At 40.5% G+C, this 15,590-nt stretch overlaps 1 long non-coding RNA gene across 2 annotated transcripts in view; it reads left to right on the top strand.

The window, feature by feature from the left end:
• LOC133160422 (uncharacterized) overlaps window positions 1-15,590 on the top strand; it is a 28,341-nt gene that overhangs the window by 1,795 nt on the left and 10,956 nt on the right. The gene's annotated exons all lie outside the window — the stretch shown is intronic.

Below are 15,590 nucleotides of genomic sequence, written 5' to 3'. Positions count from 1 at the left end.
AGAGTAGTGTAGCTGTCCTAATAAAAGAGGCTAATCCTAATGTTACTTTATTTTAATGCTGGTTTATTGTTCAGCTGTTTGATGCCATCCTTAAATGATAATATTTTAATGTGTGAGCCCTTTAAAGTGAGGAAAAAAAAAATGACATGACTCCTCAAAACCTTTGTTGTTGAAGTTTGGCTCTTTTATACGTGCATTGAGAATTGTAATATAACGGGGCCTCGTTTTGCACGCGTACTTTGTCCATATAGCATTTCCGTCGTCCATGTCGTGTGTGTGGTCCCATGTGCCCACCGCATCACTGATGGAAAATGGTGTCCCTCTCCGACATGCAAGTTGCCTGTTGCTTGTCTGTCTGCCCAATGATTGACTGGCGACCAATCCAGCGTGCACCCCGCTCCGCTTGGCCAAAGTCAGCTGAGATGGGCTCCAGCTGACTGAAACACCACCAAGCTAAACGTCACGTGATTGTCAAAGCGGCATCCGTTGACGTGGCCCACACTAGGGATTGAGGAAGGTCACCCCTTCTCTTCACCCATCACCACGGTCTCCCTGGCCAACCCCCGGTGCTCCCGCCATTGTCTCCGGCGTAGAGCGGGAGGACGCCACGTCAATGTTATCAGCACGCCGCAGACGGCGGTGGCCTTGAGGGGGACGCTCGACTTTGGCCCGTTGTCTAATTACCCTCGCGGGCGCATACTCACGGTGTGAGGCAGATGGGGCTTCAACTGTTTGAACAATCCCAATAGGAACAATTTAGTTGGCAGCCATGGGCTGACGCTGTACTTTTAGAGGACACCACTGACATGTTTTCAGCTTTGATATCCGGATCTGATCAGCCGGATGGATTTTGGAAGATTTTTTGCATTTCATGCAAAATCGGTGATTGGTTGTCTTAAAATAGTTTGCCGTTCAAACAATGACACCAATAAGAGCCATATAAAGAAACTTGATTTAACCTGGAGGGAATTCCGAGAACAGACTATTTTTTGATGTCATGTTTAAATAACTAATCATTTTTCGTGACCTCTTTTTTTGATTATTGGCACAACATGATATATCGCTCCTGGTGTTTATGGGATTGGGACAGCGTGCAAAGGCCTGCGTGCTGGATTTGCACTAACTATCCTCTGACATGTTTTTATGGTTTTGGGAAACTAATTAGGCTCGATGTGTGGATAAGTTTCCCCACTGCTTTCTCACAGATTGGCTCCAAAATTGCTACTTGGCTGTCTTTTCGTTCTTCTTTCCTCACATAAGAGCTTGGTTCGGTCTAAGGCACCGGTCTCAAACTCAAGGCCCGGGGGCCAGATACGGCCCGCCACATCATTTTATGTGGCCCGCGAAGACAAATTGTGCATCAAATTCGTGTGTCATTACTAGAATTGCAAATTGTCTTCACTTTTAATATCCTTTTTTTTTTAAATATTTGACCAGTTTTGACTGATCGTTTTTTGATTTGAAAACGAGTTATTTGTTTGTTTTGTAGCTTTTACTGTATATAATATGAGGTGTTCATACATTTATTTGGGTTGACAGTCATAATGACCCTCCGAAAGAAGCTATGACTACAATGCGGCCCGCGAAAAAAACGAGTTTGACACCCCTTAGAATCTAAGGTGTCTTTGAAATAGGTCCTGCCGCTCTCCACCTTCCAAAGGCTCGCCCTGTTACCAATTAAACGTTTAAGCCGCTGATGGCCGCTCTGTCCGCATCTTGTCAGAGATTGAGATGGATTCTCTCTCATTAAAAGCAAGAAGTCGATTGACTTGAACTCTCAAAGGGGCTTTCACAGAAGTTAGTCAAAAGTTCAATATTTACAGTAAACAAGATAACCATTTCTTCCTTTTTTTTTATTTTTACCCATTCAAGGATGGCATAAAACTGGTACAGAGAATGAACATTAAGTGGAAGAATTCATTTTGAAGATATTTTTTTTTCTCAAAATATCCTCCACGATTAAAGTGGACCACGCAGGCAGTGTTCAAATGAAATTAGTTACTTGTAGGGTTGCAAAGGGGTGGAAAATTTCCGGTAAATTTCCGGAAAGTTTCCGGTAAATTTCCATGGGAAGTTAAGCTCGGGAATTATGGAAATATTCCAAATTGGAAACTTTCCATGGGAATTATGGGAATTTATGGGAATTTATGGGAATTTATGGGAATTTATGGGAATTTATGGGAATTCATGGGAATTTAATGGGAATTTATGGGAATTGAGGGTAATTTAGTGGAAAGGTATCATATCTAAGCAAAAATAATTGTTTAGTTATAAGCAAAATAATACAATTAAAGCAGATACAATTAAAACAGATTTATTTATAAGTTGAACAATCAAACAGAACAAACACATGAACGTGGAGTTAAATTTTACTCAAAAATGAACACAAATGCATCCCCCTAATCCAAAAATCCAAACAAAGTCCCATTCAAAATGTTAAATAAATCTCTCCAAAAAAGTCCCAATCCACATGCACATAAAAAAAAGTCAGCTTCCCTAGAGCTTCTCAAGCTTCTCATTTTCTTGCTAAACCCTTTCAGGCAGTAGGCATTCGTGGGTCTCAACATCCTGCATGTCCACTTCCTCAACATCGGACTCTAACTCTTCCTCTTCAGAGTCACTGTCCAGCCTTGTGGAGGATGGCTCTTTGTCAGGCTCAAAGAGCCTCAGGTTAGCCCGAATAGCAACCAATTTTTCCACTCTCAGATTTGTGAGCCTGTTGCGCACCTTTGTGTGTGTGTTCCCAAACATGGACCAGTTTCGCTCTGAGGCAGCTGATGATGGTGGGATCTGGAGTATGATGGAGGCTATAGGTGCAAGAGCCTCCGATCCACAAAGTCCCTTCCACCAGGTGGCTGCAGATATATGCTGGCATGACTGCCAGATTGCATCCCCTTCCCAAAGGCCTTGCTTTGTTCTGTACTTTGCCAAACTGCCAAGTACTTTGCCTTTATCAAGGCCCAGGTGGTCTGACAAGGCTGTAATAACGGTGTAAGCACTGCTCATCTCTTCCCCAGAGAGTAAATCCCTGTCATATTTTGGGTCCAGCATGTATGCTGCTGCATGCAACGGCTTCATGCAGAACTCCCTGCGCTTTTCTAGCAACTTCACAACAGCAGTTTCCTCTGCTTTAAGCAGTAGGGAAGTGGGCAGGACTGTCTGGATGTCTTCTTTGAGGTCTGCAAAAAGACACTGGACATCTGATAAGATGGCACCATCACCCTCTATCTTGGCTATTGCTGCTGCAATTGGTTTGAGGATTCCCAGACTGCTGGACAATCTTTCCCAAAACACATCATCTAACATGACTTTCTTTATGTCACTTTCGATGCCTGCAGTCTGGGATATGGCCATCTCTTGCAGGGACTCCTTTCCATCCAAAAGACTGTCATACATGATGACAACGCCACCCCATCGTGTGATGCTGGGGAGCTTCAGCGTGGTATTTTTGTTTTTTTCCTTTTGCTTTGACAGATAAGTTGCTGAAGCTACTTGTTTGCCCTTCACATACTTGACAACATGCTTCACTCGCTTGTATAGAGTGTCCATTGTCTTTAGTGCCATTATGTCTTTAAGGAGAAGATTGAGAGCATGGGCAGCACAGCCAATGGTTGTTATATGAGGGAAGGTCTCCTCCACGTGTTCCCAGGCAACCTTCATATTTGCCGCATTATCAGTCACAAGTGCAAAAACCTTCTCTGGTCCAAGATCATTGATGACCACTTTCAGCTGATCAGCAATGTAGATGCCTGTGTGTCTGTTGTCCTTTGTGTCTACACTCTTGAAGAATACAGGTTTAGGAGTGGTGACAATGTAGTTGATGATACCCTGTCCACGGATATTTGACCATCCATCTGAGATGACTGAAATACAGTCTGCTTTGTCAATAGTTTCCTTGACTTTTGTCTGCACCCTGCCAAACTCTTCATCCAGCAAATGAGTGGATAGCGCATGTCTGGTTGGGGGGGTGTATGCTGGCCGGAGAACATTCAAAAATCTCTTCCAGTACACATTGGCCGTTAGCATCAGGGGTGAGCCAGTTGCATAGACTGCACGAGCGATACACTCATCTGCACGTCTCTTGCTTTGTTCATCCATATGATAAAAGAATCCTCTGATGCCAGAGGGACCAGGAGCTGATGAGAGGGTATCTGACTCTGATGCGGCTGATGTAGCTTTATTTTCATCTGTAGTGGAACTCCCATCTGTTGCACGTGTTGAGCCTTGAGGAAATTTGTTGCACTTTGCAATATGCTGCTGCATTTTTGTGGCATTTTTTGTGTATGCCTTTTCACAATATTTGCAGATATACAAAGACTTTCCTTGCAAATTAGCTTGTGTGAAATGTCTCCACACATCGGATGGCGCACGTGGCATTTTTCTCTCTTTGATGTCCCTGAGCTGTTGAAGTTATATTAAAATTATTAAATTGTTTATAATTTAATATAAAAAAACAACTAAATGTTATTGTTCTTAATTCTTAACCCACAACTCTGAAAAAATACAACAATGTGTCTGTGAAGCTACACATCCCTGGGGATGTGTCCAATGTATCCTGGTGGAGATACAACTCATAAAATCCAAAATATACAAGATGTTTTTAAAACTATTAGTTATTGTTATTTACTTAGGTGCAAATGATATCTAGCAACATCAAAGTTCCACTCCTGTCTGTTAAAGTGATATTTACTGTATAAATTGTGGTTTATTTGGTTTTGACCAGTTTTATTTTTTCCACCATAAGGCTAAATATAGCACTTACATATAAAAATATCTCTAAATATATTACCATATAATGTCATCAAAACTTACTTCACTTCATGCAGTCCACAGGCTCAAAAGTCTGGCTTCAATTTGTGTGCTCTGGACTCAAAAGTGTGGTCCAGAATTGTATAAATCATCTGTGCATGTGATGGAGGAATGAACAGCACATGTAGGGGGCGTGGTCTCAGTGGCCCTGCAGCTATGTGAGCATGTGATAGCAAAGATATTCAACTGTGCTGCATGATATCTGGTTGTTTTAGTCAGGATTATGCTAAAATATTATTTTACACAACTATATTTAAGTTCCCTAATAAGAACATACCTTCAGTTTAGTAAATTCCCGGTTTATTCCCGTTTATTCCCGTTTATTCCCGTTAATTCCCGTTAATTCCCGTTAATTCCCATGGAAAGTTTCCAAGTTTGAAAATTCCCGGAATTTTGCAACCCTAGTTACTTGCAGTACCGACAGTTGTGCAGCCTTTATAACAGTTTCAAGTCGATAATTAAATGGAGCCACACCAAGCCCCAAATGTACCAACACCAACGTCCCCGTTGGCATCTTTTCAAACATGACGCAACATTCATGGAAATAACATGCTCCGTTTTTTAATACCCTCAAAGAAGCCCCCTGCTAGGGAATTATCACCTCATCAGCCACGCGCGCACGCGCACCATCTTACTTCATTTCCCCCCATTGTTTTTTTTATCTGCTCTCAAAGCCTTGCGAGACACCCCCGTGATGAAAGCACGGCTAAATGAATCCACGCAGAATGTCAATGAGAAGGCAGAGGCTCTCATTGGCTTGCGGCCGCCGCTTCAGAAATCATTCCGCAGAATTTCCCCCCGGTCGCTCTCGGTGCGAATATTTTCACACACGCCCCTGAGGTGGAGATATAAGACGGCGCCCGAGGGCAGGACCCAATCAGAATCACACTCGCTCAGAAAAAATCAACTTGACATTTGCATAATGCTAAAAGTCGATGACCACTTTCTGCCAGGAATTACAGTTATCCCTCGCTACTTCGCGTTTTGTTTATCGCGGCTTCGCTACATTGCAGATTTTTTTTTTGGAACCAATTATCCGCGATAAACGAGGGATTACTGTACTCCACATTTGCTCTTCATTTTGTCCTTTATTGAGTATATATATTTTTTGGGCCACGAGAAAAGAGTACAGTGAAGTCTCACACTCATGGTTAAAATCATATATTCATAAAAATGGGATTAAATACGGAGCTGTCAATGTGGCGTGATTTTTTTTGGCTGGCAAACATATTCAAGTGTATGTTTGAACGTACTCGAAAACACGTTTGAACGGAATCACAAATACGTTCAAACGTGCGCAAACGCTCAAATGTACTCAAATATACGTTTGAACGTACCCGTAGCTATGTTCCCATAATACCACAGGGTAAGGACTTGCGCATGCATGAAAAAATATATATTAAAAGCTATTTTGTTTCAAGCATTTGCCCTAAATTATTTGAAAATTTAGAAATTAAAATTGTTTATTTGTATTTCTTCTGGTTTTATTGTGGCAGTAGTACGTAATTTACATTCAACATTTTTAATGAAACAGGTAACCACAAATTTTCTTTCCACAGCATTTGATTGTATATACGGCGGTTGATTTTCTGGCCCACTATGTAGGAGAAAACTCGTTTTATGTAGTTCGCCTTTGAAAAATGTCTTTTGTGAGAGCAGTCCTGGACCTTTTCCGAAACACTTTGTATATCAGAAATTCTATTCTAAGAGCAGCTCTACAAAGAAAAGTGGAATGAAACTTATTGCAAAATAGTTTGCAAAATAATTGTGTTTAAAGTCAGAACGGTAGGTAACATTTACATACAGTGAGATTTATTTACATATTAAGCCAAGCCAATGATTAAAGCATAATTTGCATTCAGCTACACTACAACACATTTTGTCTCGCTCATTATTTTTCTCCTCCTTGGTGCCGTTAATTTCTTTAATGCCTTCCAGTGCAAGGGCAAACAATACATCATAACTGTTTGCATAATGGAAAAAACTTTTTCTAAACTCTTCTTTTGCTCAAAAGACCTTATGTCATGAATATTCATTGTGGTAAAAATAAATGCTAATAATAAAGTGTTTTATTCACATTACGTGTTTGTTCAATTAAAGCAACGATAACCATATTGATTTATTATTATTATTTTTTTAAATAACCGACAGTAGTCTATAAGTTGTTGCTATAGTGACCTTGGAGTTTCTATTTTTGCTGGTTTCATGCTGACAATGAACTACTTTAACTTGAATTGAAGAGCTTTATTTAGTCAGATTAAAGCGCCGTTTTGTAGAAAAGTCATGTTGTGCCATCGATAGGCAATTCTAAGCCTTTTTGGTGGGCCATCAATTATATTTCTGGGGTATTCACAAACGTTTTTGATTCAAAGTATGAACTGCACATGTGTATTGCTTAAGTAGTTTTACTTCATTTTACAATGGCGAACTTCTCTTTAAACTCGTGCAACAGCCTCACCGTGTTAATTTCCAGCTGTTCTAAACTGTGAAATCCATCACATCACTTAATGGCACCCGCTGTCTTTTTATTATATTTTTTCACAACCCCAGACGTGACGAGTCCTAACACATGACGAAACACTGAATAATTAAAAGCCCACCCTCGAGGATTCACAGAAACCACCGTATTTATAGCAAGCAACAAAATTGATCCTTCAGTTTGAAAGTTCTTTTGTCAAAATCCATCATCTGTAAAAACAAGTTTCAAATGCTGCAGTCATATACTCGATGCTAAAAACACTGCTTTCACTTTCAGTACATAAGAGAGTTGTTTCGGTAGGCTTAACGGCATAGAAAATGAAGTTGCCTGTCCTGCCGACAGGCATGAGTACTAGGTTTAAAAAGTCTGACTCGGAATTCCAGACTTCCCCAACTCACTTTGTATCTAGTTAGCCTGGACAGATTCCTTATTTTCATTTACACAGAAAACCAAAGGCACTAAACCATACTTGTAATAAGAGATGCTAAATATGTCGTTATTTTTATGACTATCATCATGGCTTCTTCATGGTCGAGTGCTCATTATTGGTACGGTTATGGAGATGAGAAGTAATGTAATAGTTATACACCAAAATAGTGGCTGGGGACTTTCATTACCTATCAGCACAGATGATGGGAGGCCTTTATTAACACATTTTGGAAATATTAAACACTTTTAGCAGGAATACAACTCCGGCGAAGTGAAAATGGAGTTCAAAATAAAATAGACATTTCAAATATAATTTTAAATATTTTTTTCTTAACGGGAACGGATGTAGTTGAAGCATGTTGTTTGGTGCACTTAACGTGAAGCAAACTGTGAACTTTAAGCTAAAGCGTCATTTTTCTTGCACGTAACAGAAGCATTGTTGTCATTGTACGGAGGAACGTTTCCTCGAGGTCATTACGACCACCTCAGGTTTATTTGAGGGAGGCATTTATTTGTCTTGAGCGGATGACGCACACGGAGACTAATTGTGGCGTCTATTAGTGGGCCAGCCACTATTAGCGGGAACAAGCTAATCATGCAAATCTTGCTAACAATGTCACACATTTTTCCCGACTGTCTCCATTCAGTCATTCGACTGTGTCTGCATATGAAATTTAAGGAGCCATTCAATTCTTTATCGCACCTCCATATCCGCCACCGGTTTCGCACTTGCTAATTGACTGTTTCTTCTGGGCCAGATGAATGGCGCAGATCAGCGACTGCTGCTGCCGCCTTTGTACGTTGTAATAATGTGCTCGTAAAGATAAGCATTGCGGGCAAAACGCCGTCGGTCTCGCAGTAGCCTACGTCCCTCTGCTTTTTGTTTTCGTATTATGACTTGGTTTCATAAATATGAAATATGCCCAAAAGAAGCCTGAGCTTCAGTGATGCAACTTGATCATCTTGCCAGCAAGGCCCGATATGCTGTCGTGTCCTTCATATCAGATCACTCACTGAAACTGTCTTGTATTGGTTGAGAAACAGATCCAGACTCCTCCAAGCAAACCAGTAGTATCTCCAGTTGGTTTGATTATTGTTAGAGTCGTCCGACTTTACCTGACTTTGTAATGTTTTAAATATTTCCTGTTAATATGTTTATTCCTTGAGTGATTCTGGTAAGATTGTTTTGTTTACTTTGTGTATGAAGTGCTATAGACTGTAAATAAAGCTCCTTGCTTTACTCCCAAAAATTGATAACGATCTTGCCAAAAAGCAAAAGAGGCACAAAATCATGTATTTGACGGATCTGCAGTACTGTCCATATTAAGACATACCTTCAGTTTTCTGAACGACGGTGTGTAGTGAAATTCTATGTCTTTTTATTTTTTGTTAGCAACCCTTACTGTCTCAAGTTCATAATCACACTAATGCTTCCCTAGTCTTTAATGCTTTACTATAATTCATCGACAAATAAGTAAATAAAATCTTAAAACCGCCATTTGTTTATTTTGCTACCAGTAGTAGTGCTTTTAAAATCAATTAGCAACAAAGCATGTTTTTCAGCTCTGAAAAAAATGTCATGCCACTTCCTATTTAGTGACCACATACTATGTATAATCGTTTCAAACTGTTGGCAGCAAATCAATTTGTGTTGCGCCTCAGATCGCTGACTGATCAGTCAATAAACTCTGTTATGAGGATGTAATGAGTGAAAAACATGTTTTTTCTTTGAATGTGCTATCAAATTCGACCTTCGAACTAATGATGAGCTCAAAATCAATTAACTACCGTAAATTCCGGACTATAAGCCGCACCAGCTAAAATTGGGGGATATTTTAGTTTTTTTCTTATATAAGCCGCACCGGACTATAAGCCGCACGTGCACACGCGTTTTTTTTTTACAAAGAAAGACCGTTCACAGAAAGCCTTTTTAAAGTTTTTATAAACATACTTTAACATGTCTTTCTAAACATTGCCTGTGATGAAGGGTTTAGAGCCCTTTGACGCAGGTCACCTAACCTGCATTCCTACTAAAGCTCATACTAGTCACAAGCAACACAGCCAGAATAAGCAGCAGCCATAGTAGTGTTTCAAAATAGTATTTTTGTTGTTGTTTCTTTCTTCAAGATACCGCAGTGTATAAAAGTGATCAAGTCAACACAAAAATCACGAAAAAAAATCCTTATATAAGCCGCACCTGACTATAAGCCGCAGGGTTCAAAATTTTGGAAAAAAGTCGCGGCTTATAATCCGGAATTTACGGTACTATGTCAATTAATGTTCTCGGTAAGGACTTTCCAGATCTTAGGTGATTTAGTTAATATGCCACCATGTTATGATGAAAAGAAATATTATGATAAGTGAATGCCACAAGTACTCACTTAATGGTTCCTTGAATACACCAGCTGTCATTAGTCAGACTGTAATATTGAGAGGTCTTCGAAAAACAAGTTACTCCATGTCCAACTGGTATACTTTTGTGTCATGACCACGCCGTGTATTTTCAATGTAATCATGCAGAGCCCTGTCATGACTCTCTGACTCTGTGTCCCTTTCCAACAAATATTCACTTAACCCAGCAAAGAATTAAATGTCAGTACACATTAACAGCCTTACAAAGCGGCAAGCAGACGCGTTTTAATTGACTCGTTTTTCTTTGTCAAACTGTGAAGCCGTCGCCCAGTAGCGTCGTCCAATTTTGAATAAACGTTGAAGAGAATGGAGGACAATGACCGTTCGTTTAATGACACACAATCTACTCTCAGCTGAAACAAATGCTTTCTATTCCAATATGACCAAATTGTTTGATATATGTATATAGTTGCTTAGCTCCATTGTTGCTTGGCCAAGGGGTAGGCCTCTGAGGCTCATTGATAAGGCTGAAGTCAAATAGCAGTAGAATAACAGCGCATTTGTTTTTTCCCTTTCTCTTTATTAAAAGACTAACCCGCTTGATTTGAGGCATTTAGTGGAGACAGCGCAATGCAACGTAATTGGATATGCGTGGGAGCAGATCGTGGTGCTTGATCAATACAAATGACTGCAGGCATGTTTCGCCTCCCGCTGACATTTTGTAGTCCTCGCCAGTGATTGTTCGAACCAATTCAAATGTTCATTGGGCCTGTCAGAGCCTTGGTCTTTACGATCTCGCTGGCCCACTTGTTTGGTTGACACGCTAATGCATTAAAGATAGACTTTGCTTAAGATGTTATTTGTCTCAACAGCCGCACCTAATTTCACTCCATTGCAACAAATTGATTGTGGCAGCTTCAGTACTTCAAAGCGGGTTCCACATGCAAAAAACAGAAAGAAGAAAAGTAGAAAATTCCTCCCCCAAAGTCAGTTTAACAAAAATATAGAACTAGGTGGGCACGACTATCATGTAAAAAAAGAACCTATGGGTGTAGACACACTTGATGTCTCCCATTTTAGTTCGAAGAAGCCATTTTAGAGTTTACTTCAGAGAGAACAAATTACAATTTTGCGTGTAGGTGGGTCATGGTGCTGAGGTTCCAAGACGCCATTAAACACTGCTTGAAAATTCGCCGCCCAAAGCCAGTTCAACTCGGGAACAAAATCATTGGTAGATCCACAAAAAAGAACTCAAGAGAACTTGCCTGGAAAGGCAGTTAATCCTTGAGAGTATATGTCCACCCGCAACCAACTTTGAATCAGGTCTACCAGACAGATGGATGACACTAAATTGCCAAATATGACGAAACAAAGCCTTCAAGTTGAAATTGACTCGGCTCCAATGGACAACATCCATCTCGAGCTGCATGACGTAAACGTCTGCAATGAAAAGCTATGAGCAGAAATGAAAGTTTGTGCGTGCCTGAAGCGAAGCCTACCAGTTTAAGGTTGCAAAAGTCATTCATTAGGATTCGCTCCTCTCCCGCGCACCTTTCCAAAATTCGCCAACGTGCATTAGCCGCAAATTGTCAGTTCAGTGGGAAGTTGATTGACGATTTCAAGCAGTTGTGCCAGGGATGACACATTTGCTCGCTGTTGGTTGCCAGTCGTGAATTTAGCTCCTAACAAAAAAGGCTCTGCGTATTTTCTTGTTATTGTTTTATTTCTAGAGGTGACGATAAACTGTTCACAATGTCAAAACCCGACCTTACCGCTTCTGCTCGCAAACAGAGTACAAATAAAGTGCAAACGCCCTAGCCTTGTGCCCTTTATTGATGCTCCAGCGTGTTCGTGCAGACATCATATATTTATATCGGGCTGCAAGAATATTTTTCTCGCATGTTTCACGGAATGCAAATCCTCGGCATCGCGGCCGAGGTCACGAGATGAGATGTAATTCCTTGGGCTCGGTGGGCTTCATCTATATAGCCACTCCACATATAAAGTTAATGGAGCGCGGTGAAGTCAAGGGAGGCGAGAATACGGGACGAGGATTTACTTTGCCTTTTTTAATAGCTAAGAATACATCCTGTTGTTTTGCAGATTTAATGGTGCTGCGGTGTTCTCTCCATGTAACTCGGTAACAGGTCCCAGTGGGGAGGTACACACTGTGAGAAGTCGTTCAACGGAGCTTTCTGTTTTCTTAAACCGCATCAGCAACTTGTTTCACATGTAGGTAAACAGCGTCATAGCCTTATGGTTAGGAATTGCATGAGGGGAAATGTGCATTGTAACCGGAGCACCGGTCGAGCCGGTGCAACGCATCTGATGTTTGGCGCACAATCACAAACAAAGTTATTGCTGTTTTGAAGGGACCGCTTTTTTTTATCACGCTAGAGACGACTACCAAAAAAGAATGCCTTGCTTTCTCCCACACAATAACCTCAACAAACACTATTCGCAGATATATTTTACATATTTTAACTTTGGTAATCAGACAAAATCTCTCCATCAAATTCATTCTTTAAGGACCCCAGGAATTCATTTCATTATGCAAATGTAAAATAAACCCAAATGGTTGATTCAGACAAAAACGGCTGATTCTGAGAAAAATAGAAAACTTCCTTTGTCTTTTTAGACATGACTTCTCGAGACCTTTTGAGAATGTGCATGGAAATTTGACAGAGAGTGGCTGTGAGCAAATATGATTTTATGAAATAGTTCGTGTGCTAAAATAACCGGGATGTAATTAAGGGACGTGTAGGTGCATGTTTTTTTTATTTTTTAAACTGAATTATGAATGATGAAGAAAGCCTTTATAACATTTTATAAATTATAAATTATGTGAAAAAATCATTTAATTCAAATGACTGCAATATAGGTATCATTGCCTTGATTTTAATTGTAGGTGGGGCGGGGACTAATATGAAGGACAAAAAAAGGCAAGGGCATTTCTTGGGGGGAAGGTTATGAAAGGTGTGTAGTGCATTTCAGTCCCAATTCTCGTTGGGTTGCTTGCTCTCACAGCCAGAAGTCATTTATTTTGTAAAAAAAATTATTTGATTTGAATCTTCTATGTGGTGTATTTGAGTCATCTGTTTATGTTTGACAAGATGTTGCACTTGTTAAATGCTATATTAGCATCTTCTCTCATTAGCCGCAATCTCTCTCATTTGGTAGTTGAAGCCTCGCCGGGATTGTCTCACTTAGAACGTGAGCGGCCTCTTGAGTGTGATAGTCAAGAACCGGGAGTTCCTGCTGGTGGCGGTGGGCGCCGATGGATTTCCCTGGTAATTAGGGGTGACATTTTCCAAAGGCTAAAGCTGACATCAAAGCGCACATCAACTAAGGAGGCGCTTGTTTCCTGAGAAAAGGTTAGGAAAGACCCCGACGCCCGCAGGCCCGTTTGCCTTTTACTGCGTCTTCAGTGAAGCAGACAGCTGACAGTTTGCATTAACGCCGTGCAGACCAGCATGGAGGCACACTGCTTTGACTCCTCTGCTTTCTCTGGATAGGAAAGCAGCTAGCCAAGCAAATGATCAAGCACAAGTGACTAAAAGGCTTCCTAATGCAAAAAAGCATGCAGTCCTTTTCGTTGCTTTTCGAGACATTTAGTCAAGGGGAATAAGCTCAACAAAGTCGACTGAACGTATTGTAAAATTGTTCAAACCTATTGACAAAGATGTTTGAACCAACTGGTAAAGTCATTTGAATGTATTGGTAAAACGTTGTCTAAATGCAAAAACAGCCATGAGGTTGACAATATGCCTGAAGGACTTTACCAATCATATTGGAATGAAAAATATGTTTTCCACATTGGCCATTCCATGCTTCTGCAGTTTCTTTTTACATACAGTTCACTTTTTTTCTCAAGCATATTGGCCAGTCGCAACACATAAAGTGAAACCTTGACTGTCAAGTTAGATTTATTCTGAGACCAAGGTCATGACTAAATGTACTTGACTGTCAGATCATTTTTCAAGTGCTCCTATTATGCTGCAGTAAGAGTGTTTTTAATCACTTTTTGCGTTATACGTATGCTAGCATTAAGATAGCAGATTTTCATTGGTTGAACATGCCCGTGTTTATTTAACAATGTGTAATACTCTGTTTGTTTAATGTGCCGATGTTAATCTTGACTAGGAGTGACAGCTTGAAGGAAGCGCACTTTGCCTCCGAGACTCGTTTTAGCAAGTGAGATTATTTTTTTTTGTTTGCTGTTAGTGAAAGTCGATATAGTCTGGCATTTCCTGATAGTGAGAAAGTGAAAACAGGTGCTTTCTATTCTTTATTGAGCCAAGGCACCAATTTCACATTTATAGAATCAACGCCAAACTAACGTCAAATATAGCAATAATGAATAATAATAATGATGATCTTGTAATAATAAAGGTTTCTTATACGAGCATTTTAACCGTTGTGCCTGTCACTATACATTGCTGCCATAAATACATGAACTGTAATAGTTTCGTCATCTGGAAAAAATTGATGGGCAAAATGTTTGGAGACGCGCATATCACATTGAAATTATGCTGAAACGAGTCCACCTGAGTTGCTCTTTTTGTTGGCCGTCAACTGAAGGCATGTTTTCCTTTGTCGCGTGGCACCACTGTTCGCACAAGTGAGTTCACCTGAGGAAGACGCTTTGCACTCGAAAAGCGTCCCGAAGCAACCATGACACGGGTGACAAGGGTCAACGGCGTGCCTCCTTGCTTCGCGCCTGACAGGCGGGATGTCACGGCCGGGTCACAGCCAATCAGCTTAGTTGCCATGGAAATGCTTTCTCAGCGTCGGCGACACACAGACAAACTGGATACTTTTTTAGGTACGCCTGTACAATCGATGAGATCCAATGTTACGGCTTTTTAAAAAGATACACTCGGTATATCCACTTTTTATTCCGAGTTTTTCCATTTAACCACGTTGAGTCTCCAAAATCTCTTATTATTTGGCCAAATATTAAATTCAAAAGTCATCTCAGGGTACGGCATTAGCTATATGCACACACAAACACGTTACGTACACACTGTAAACTGAAAAGGAAAAAATTCCTTTCGTCATTCATGAGGATGTTGGTGAACGTAGCTTTTAATGTCTGGATTTTGTTTTTTTTTATTCCTCCATCTGTTCCATTTGCATTTTTTGCGTTAATGAAAGCCATCACGGGAAGACGCTTTAAATCCTTCCTGTTTTCCTCGATGGATTTTAACTTTGGGGATTTCTGCCTGCTGACTGCTGGCTTGGAACAAAGCTGGGTTCTCTTTGAGTAAAGTCGTTTCCTTCAACAGAGCCTTTTAATGCCAGGTTGCATCTGCTTTTACGAGATGAAAACTTGATCTTCCCTCGCGGACGCATTGAATTTATGCTTCTATTTGTCATGCATCACATCAAATGCATATGCTAAGGGAGATCTGAGCGTGTTTGATAGATACAAACGATGGAGACATCAATATAAGTGAATGTTAATCAGTTGGATATTTACCGCACACCCGTGACCACAAAGCGCCGTCCCCACCCTCCG

Source organism: Syngnathus typhle, linkage group LG1 (genome assembly GCF_033458585.1).
Source record: "Syngnathus typhle isolate RoL2023-S1 ecotype Sweden linkage group LG1, RoL_Styp_1.0, whole genome shotgun sequence".
Classification (NCBI taxonomy): domain Eukaryota; kingdom Metazoa; phylum Chordata; class Actinopteri; order Syngnathiformes; family Syngnathidae; genus Syngnathus; species Syngnathus typhle.
The sequence above is the reverse complement of the archived record's forward strand: the minus strand, read 5'-3'. Positions and strand labels throughout refer to the sequence as shown.